Below are 8150 nucleotides of genomic sequence, written 5' to 3'. Positions count from 1 at the left end.
TATATATATATATATATATATATATATATATATGTATATGTATTAAATTAATTATTTAATGTAGCAGTATGAGAAATCATACTTCTGTTTTGAACAAAAAACAAAATGGTAAAAAAAATTTGCAGAATTTGTGATATAATCTTCTCTTTCACGAGATTTTCTACTATGTGACCCTTTTATAATCATGTTAAAACTTTTGTGAGGATTTCTTCATTACTGATTATTTGGCTCTGCTAGTTCACAAGACTCCAGGGGAGTTGTATTTGCTATGCACGCAAATCTTTGCTTGCTTTTTCACGGATTCTTCATATAATTTGCTTATGTTATTTCCCTGTTTCTGGAGTATTAATGGTATTGACATAAGTGATGTTAGCTAGAATGTATGTCGTGTGTTTCACATACATTTTTTTTTTACATCAATAATAACAGCATGATTGATACTTAAGCAAACTTCATCACAAAAATATAAAAGAAATTATTTTTTTTTAGCACTAAGTCCTTCCCCACCATCCCTCAAAAAAAAAAAATAATAATAATAAACCAATATATGTATAAAAGTAAATAAAATTGGTTGAATAGTTAAATGTATTGAATTCAGCACCCTGCTGAAAAATATTTGGAACCAATACAACATTGGCAGAAATTAAAAGAAAAAAGCCTACCACTAAGTTTGCCTTCTTCAATGATTCTTCAAATTTATTTAAGAGGCTGAAGAATATCCAAGGTGTAATTGAAAATCTTAGTGATCTCTTTAGACAGAATTCAAGTATTTTTTAAACAAACAACCTAAATCACACCTCATGGGATGAACATAAACAGGTTACAGAACTTAAAATCTGTGTGCTCACACAATGGGTAATATATATATATATACATGTTTATGAATATTAGTGTATATGTGTCTGTATGGGTTTATATATGTATGAACATGTTTGTGAATATATGCTTTTAGTTCAAGGAATTAAAATTTCTTTGAGGTTTTTTTTTGCCAAAATATAGACATATCTATAGAAAAAATAAGCAAAAAGAAATGCAATAAAAAATGTATAAAGTGACAGTGTTAGCTTCCATAGCGTATTTTAAAAAACAATAGTACTTTTTTAATCTTTAAAAGCTTTTACTTAAAGGCTTCTTCACTAAATTATATTTTTATTTCATGAGAATAATTCATATATTTTTCATTTTGTTTTAACATTGCTTTTTTATTGTTTAAAAAGCTGGTTAGTATTTTTACCCTGTTCTAAATGGATTTGCTGCCAGACATGGTGTCAATAACAATATGTATGAAAGAAGAAAGATTCTTATAATTCTTACTTATTAACTACCATTAGCTGAGCCAGGATTCATGTGATATATAGCAGTAACCAATAAGCGTGTTGTCTGTATGTGTGTATGTATATGTATACATATACAAGTATATATGTATATATACATACATACATATACATTCATACACACACATATATATATATATACACACATACTCACATCCACACACACATTCATATATGCATATTCAAACAAAAGCACTCACATGCATATCTGTGTGTGCGTGCACACACACACACAACTTTTTCTTTGAGTTTATTTAAGTTCTCAGAATTCAATCCAGTTAAAATTGGGAAAGCATCTTTTGCCTCACTGAAGACATTTCCAAGAATTTGTAGATGTGTGAATTAATGTATGCATATAGGAGTATCTTGATGCATATATGAATGCACTTGCACACAGGAATGGGCTTTTTTTACATGTCTAAGTGTATGCAATTACTCTCCAATGTATTTATATATATTGGTGCATGTTTGTGCATGTGTATACCACATACATTTGTGTGATTCTCTGTATATGCTCATTGCAGGAAATTCATTGATTCATTAATTAGTGGGGTTAATTGACATTTTTTGGATAGAAAGAAATTTAATGCAGTTTAAATTGGTTAAAAAACTAACATTTGAACATTTTGATTCTTTCAAATGCTTTAAGGTTACAAAAATGTTTTATTTATTTATTTATTTATTTATTTATTTATTTATTTATTTCTTCCTCAGTAAAGGATTATAATGTATTGGCCTCAAATTATAAAGATCATGGGGTCATATCATTATAATTCCAGTCTTTCTCGCTTTTAAATTTAGTACTTGTCTCACTTTCGAAATATACGGTTTAACTTTCTTTTTCAATTATTTGAATTTTTCTGACAAGGAAAGAGCTAATTTCTAATAAAGAAACAAATGTCTGTTTATAAATTTTGGATAACAAATAATAAGTGTTGTCACCTAAACTTTAGAAAAGTCTTGTATATTTTAGTGTTCCACCTTACAGTTTGCATTTGCAATGTATACGTTGAGCAGTGAGATTTTTCACCTGAAAATCTTAGCTTTGCAAGTGTGTTAAACATTATGTTTGTGTTTATGTATAATGTATGTATATATGAGTGTTTGCATGTATTTATAAGACACACACACACACACACACACACACACACACACACACACGCGCGCGGGGTAGTTAAGAATCTTTCCCTGCAACCGCATGGTTTTGGGTTCAGTACCAATGTGTGACACCTTGGGCATGTGTCTTCTACTGTAACCCCAGTTTGACCAATATCTTGTGCATTAAAACTGTTCAACTACCCCTCATACACACACACACATGTCACATTACTGGCACATGTGCCTGTGGCACATGAAAAACAATATTTAAGTGTGGTCATTGCCAGTGGCGCTTGACTGCCTCCTCTGCAGGTGGCACCTAAAAATCCTTCTAAATTACATAAGGAAAATTACAAAAAAATTCTGCTATCCTTCAAATGGAAATTTAAAAAAAATAATTGTTTGAAAGTTAAAAATTTAGCAAAAACTAAGACAGAATATTAAACTATTGCTAACCTTGTGTAAATTTTATCATACCTGTGATTAAGAGAATTATGAATAACAGATTTTTCCAGACACTCAAGCATTAGTATGAATTTTTTAAAGCTTTAAATTATATTTTTAAATATCTACAATATACCATTTGAGACTGACTGATTAGAGTAATCTATGTCTGCCTATGTATGCCTATCTGTTTGTAATTCTATCTGTATACATGTCTATGTGTATGTCTGTATGTATTTGATGCATTTGTGTGTGTGCACGTGTGTGTATGCATGCACACACACACACATGTGTAAGTAAGAATATGTGTATGCATTTATATATGCATATATGTATGCGTGTATGTTATCTTTGGATAGCAAAACCAAGAAGTGCTACCTACTGAATTATTGCTAAATTATATGTGTGTGTATGTAAATATATATATACATTTGTATGTAAAGAATATGAGGGGTTTAGTTCACTTGTGATCTAAATGAATAGGTACACTAATTAAGTGCTATAGTTGGTCATCTGTTAGGTTCCAAGTTCACAGCTGAGGCTGGATCTAGGGATCCACATTAAGGTTCTGTTATTGTAGGTATATATTATATTAGAGGAAAATGCAAAACTAAGGCAGAATGAGTATCTCAAGTGATTTAGAATTGGTTAATTAAGGTAAGGTGAATTTGAAGTCTTACAGCCATTTCTGGAACAACCTAAGTGGTAGGTTAGCACGTCCACGCATTGGGTATTTGTTCATCAGAGACAAAATATGAACATTTTAGACAGGGAAAAGTTAGAGTTTACAAGGAATAGAATATATTCACAGCTTATAAAGAATAAAAGAGAAGAATAAAGGAGTAAATAGAAGAATAAAGAGTAAAGGTAGAACACGTTGTTGAGATTCTAGACAGAGGAATGATGTTCTGGGAGAGGAAGGGCTGGGGATAGTGGATTAGTGTGGGACGTGGAGAGCTGAACATAGCAGAGGAGTGGCAAGTAAGTCAGGAGTGTTTGAGGAGAGGAGGTACAAAACCAGCTAAGTCTAAGGAACAGAAGCCATTAAAATACTGAGCTCAAAGGCAAAGATGAGGCAGCCATGGAATGCATTTGTGAGTGATTTTATACCAATCACGTCAAATGGATTTTTTTACTCTATGCAGTCCAGGATGTTTGTGTGTATTTAATTATTGGTTACCTCGTCAAAACATTTCTTTCTAAAGGGTTGCTCAAGATTGAAGTAGGTGCCTTCTGATCTGTTAAAAGTAAAATCTGAGCATGGCTGTGTGATAAGAAGCTTGCTTCCCATCTATGTGGTTGCAGATTCAGTCCCACTGCATGGTACTTTGAGAAAGTGGCTTCTGTTATAGCCTCAGACTGACGAAAACCTTGTGAGTGGATTTGGGAGTTGGAAACTGAATGAAGACTGTCATATATATATTTATGTGTGTGTGTCTTTGTGTCTGTCTTTGTCCCCTGCCACCTCTTGACAACATCCCTCTATCCTAGTAGCTTGGGAAAAGAGACTGATAGAATAAGTATCAGGCTTAAAAAATAATAAATACTAGATTCAATTCATTCGACTAAAAATTCTTCATGTTGGTGCCCCAGCATGGTTACAGTCTGATGACTGAAACAAATAAAAGATAAAACCAATGGGAGAAGCTCTATGGCAGTGGTTCTCAACCGGGGTCTATATGACTCCTGAGGGTCCGTATAAGATTTTTAGGGTTTCACACAACACAATGATAAATTGGGGATCAACAATAGTATCTTAAGGGCCCCTGAAAAAATTTTACTTTAGATGTACGTATTGGTATGTAATGCAAGAAACTGCGAGATTTCTTTAACATTTCACATAGTTCAACCTACACAAGTTAATGTGTGAAAACCAGAATAGGAATTTTGAAAGAAGTATCTATGAAACTAGTTTTTAAACATTGACTGGCTATGGGGGGGGGGGGTCCACCAGAATAAAATAGCAGTCAATGGGGTCCATAAATAAAGAATGGTTGAGAACCCCTGCTCTACAGGAATGCTCGCCCTATTAGAAATAACAATCAAATTTCCTTCAGAACCATGCTGTACCGTCTTATAAAACAACACATTGGGTAGGAGTACAACAAACCTAGAAGAAGAATAAAGGAGTTGGATGGCCATGATGTGGAAGCCTTTAATCATGTGTCTATTCAGTCAAGGCTGACGTGGGTTAAACAGCATCAACAATCCCCACTGCCACCACTAACAACAATAACAACACTACCACCATCACCAGCAATAACAACCACAAGGTATCTCATCTGATAAAATCCACAGATACTCCATAAGTGAGTTTTTCTATTGAAACAAGAATTTTGTTAGTCATGTGTAACATGTTTTCAACATAACACTACATCTAATTTGTTTTTACTTTTATTATATATTGTGTTTTATATTTTTTGTGTTTTAAATTTAATATACATATATGGCATTTCAGTCAACATTTCATGCAATATTTCAATCATAAATATTTCTAATAACTTTCAAGTGTATATAATGTCTATGTGTGTATTAGTGTGTGTATGCATGTGTGTTAGAGAGGAAGAGAGAGTGAGGGAGACAGACAGAAAGAGAGAGAGAGAGAGAGAGAGAGAGAGAGAGAGATGAGTTTAACTTAATATATCAAATTATTACTACATTTTCCTCTTAAATCTAATTTCCCAAAATTAAAAAAAATTAAAATGATGTATCATTCTTTGTGTGCAAAGGAATGAACGTGCTTGTACATGTTCACATATGTGTGTGTATGTACCTATTTGTATCAGTGTGTCTGTGTGTATGTATGTATATTAGCGTGCTTATATGTATGAGTATAAGTAAATATGTGTGTATGTCTATGTGTGTATTAGTTGGCTTACGTGTGTGAATGTCAGCAGGTATGTGTGTGTGTCTATGTGTATGTGTTACAGAATGATGGATTAAATGTTATTTATTTAAAAGTTTTTGAAGTCTTAAGTAGTAGTTAGAAATATTTATTACTGAAAGGCTTCCCCTGTTTATTTATTTATTTATTTAGATATTTATTTGTTCTCTTGTTTATTACCTACTCAATGAAGGATTTTAAAGTATTGGACTCCTAGCATTTAGAATATAGGTTCTTGTCATTATAAATTCAGTCTTCCTTAAGGCTCCAAAGTGGCAGAGTTGTTAGGTAGAATGCCTCACCATATTCATTCCAACTCTCTGCACACTGAGTTCCAATGCTGCCTAGATTAACTTTACCTTTTATCCTTTACAGTTCAATAAAATGTTTCAATCTAGTGCAATCAGTTAGCAGAAATATTAGAGGTACAGATGAGATATCTCACAGCATCTGTTCCAATTCTTTGCAAAACATTGGTACCAAGCTTTATCAGTCCAAGTTGGTGAACTTTTCATTGGAAAAACATCAAAGTCAAGTAAAAGAGGAAACTGCAAGTATGGGCAACAGCCAGTTTTTCTCAAAAAATCTTGTCCAGACTTGCTCATATATGTGCAGATGCATGGTCAACATTGACCAACAGAGAGTCCGTCATTGTTGGCTATAGGTTTTCCAATGGACAAGTTACTGGTTCATTATGTTTTCAATGGGGAGAAAGAGCGATCCTAAGTACCCATTCTATTTTTTTGTTTTGTTTTGTTTCCATCAGTTTATACATGCTTTACTGATATTCGTCAATTAATTTTTAAACATGTACATACACACACTCACTCACACACAACAGATATCTATCTATCTATATATATATATATATATATATATATATAGATAGATAGATAGATAGATAGATAGATAGATAGATAATGATATGTAATGGTTAGATCCAAGGGATCCAGGTTTAGAAAGTTAGCAAGCTTCAATCGTTCCATAGAAGGCATAAAAATTACATATATATATATATATATATATATATATATATAGATAGATAGATAGATAGATAGATAGATAGATAATGATATGTAATGGTTAGATCCAAGGGATCCAGGTTTAGAAAGTTAGCAAGCTTCAATCGTTCCATAGAAGGCATAAAAATTACATATATATATATATATATATATATATATATATAATTTTGTACCGCCTGACTGGCCTTCATGCGGGTGACACGTAAAAGCACCCACTACACTCTCTGACTGGTTGGCGTCAGGAAGGGCATCCAGCTGTAGAAACTCTGCCAAATTAGATTGGAGCCTCGTGTTGCCATCCGGTTTCACCAGTCCTCAGTCAAATCGTCCAACCCATGCTAGCATGGAAAGTGGACGTTAAACGATGATGATGATATATATATATAATTGTTATACCTTCGATGGACTGCTCGAAGCTTACTAACTTGGATCTTACCTTTACATATCATTATTTGTCTATACACATACACACATATCAGTTACAACAAAGGTTTTAGTTAATTAAATGAATGGAAGAGCCTGCTAATGAAATTAACATGCAAGTGGCTGGGCATGTTAATTCCATGAGCTCCATGTGAAGGCATGTGGCTTAGTGGTTAGGGTATCATAAGGTCATGAGTTTGATACCTAGTGGAGCCTTGTGTTCTTGAGCAAGGCACTTTATTTCACATTGCTCCAGTTCACTCAGCCTGCAAAAATGAGTAGTACTTGTATTTCAAAGGGCCAGCCTTATTACATTCTGTGTCATGTTGAAACTCCCTGAAAACTACATTAAGGATATACATGTCTGTGGAGTACTCAACTACCTGCACATTAATTTCACAAGCATGTTGTTCAGTGATCGGATCAACTGTAATCTCATATATATAAGCACATGTATATATAAAATATATGCATGCATACATATACACACACACATGCAGATACACACACGCACACACATAAATATGTGTAAAGGTAAGATGCAAAGATCTAAGTGTGTGTATGCGTTTATATGCATGGTATTCAAACTGTGCACTAGAAGAGGTACCAGGTGCACTGTGTATTTTTAAAAATGTAATTTAGGGCTTTAGAAAATCCATATTAATGATTAAGCCTTTTGAAAAACATTCATAATTTTGTTATACACAAGTATGATTAATAAAACAAGATAAACAATAGTTATCTACATGTTTTCTAAATTTTAAAACATTTTTTTGCTTTTGTTGCTTTTCCTAAACTTTACTTGCAAAGTGTGCTAGAATTCTATTTTGAAATCCCAAAAGTCAAAAAAGAGAGGAAACTACTGTTAAATACATATCTGTATATGTGTATGTGAGTGCATGTGTCTCTGTGTGTGTATATCTATATATATATATATATATATAT

The 8150-nt window shown here is 32.8% G+C and overlaps 1 protein-coding gene across 5 annotated transcripts in view; it reads left to right on the top strand.

Moving 5' to 3' along the window:
- LOC106872380 (protocadherin beta-15) overlaps nucleotides 1-8150 on the top strand; it is a 640647-nt gene that overhangs the window by 545561 nt on the left and 86936 nt on the right. The window lies entirely within an intron of this gene.

This window comes from Octopus bimaculoides, chromosome 14 (assembly GCF_001194135.2).
Source record: "Octopus bimaculoides isolate UCB-OBI-ISO-001 chromosome 14, ASM119413v2, whole genome shotgun sequence".
Classification (NCBI taxonomy): Eukaryota; Metazoa; Mollusca; class Cephalopoda; order Octopoda; family Octopodidae; genus Octopus; species Octopus bimaculoides.
Note: the sequence above shows the minus strand (reverse complement) of the source record. Positions and strands in the feature narration are given on the sequence as shown.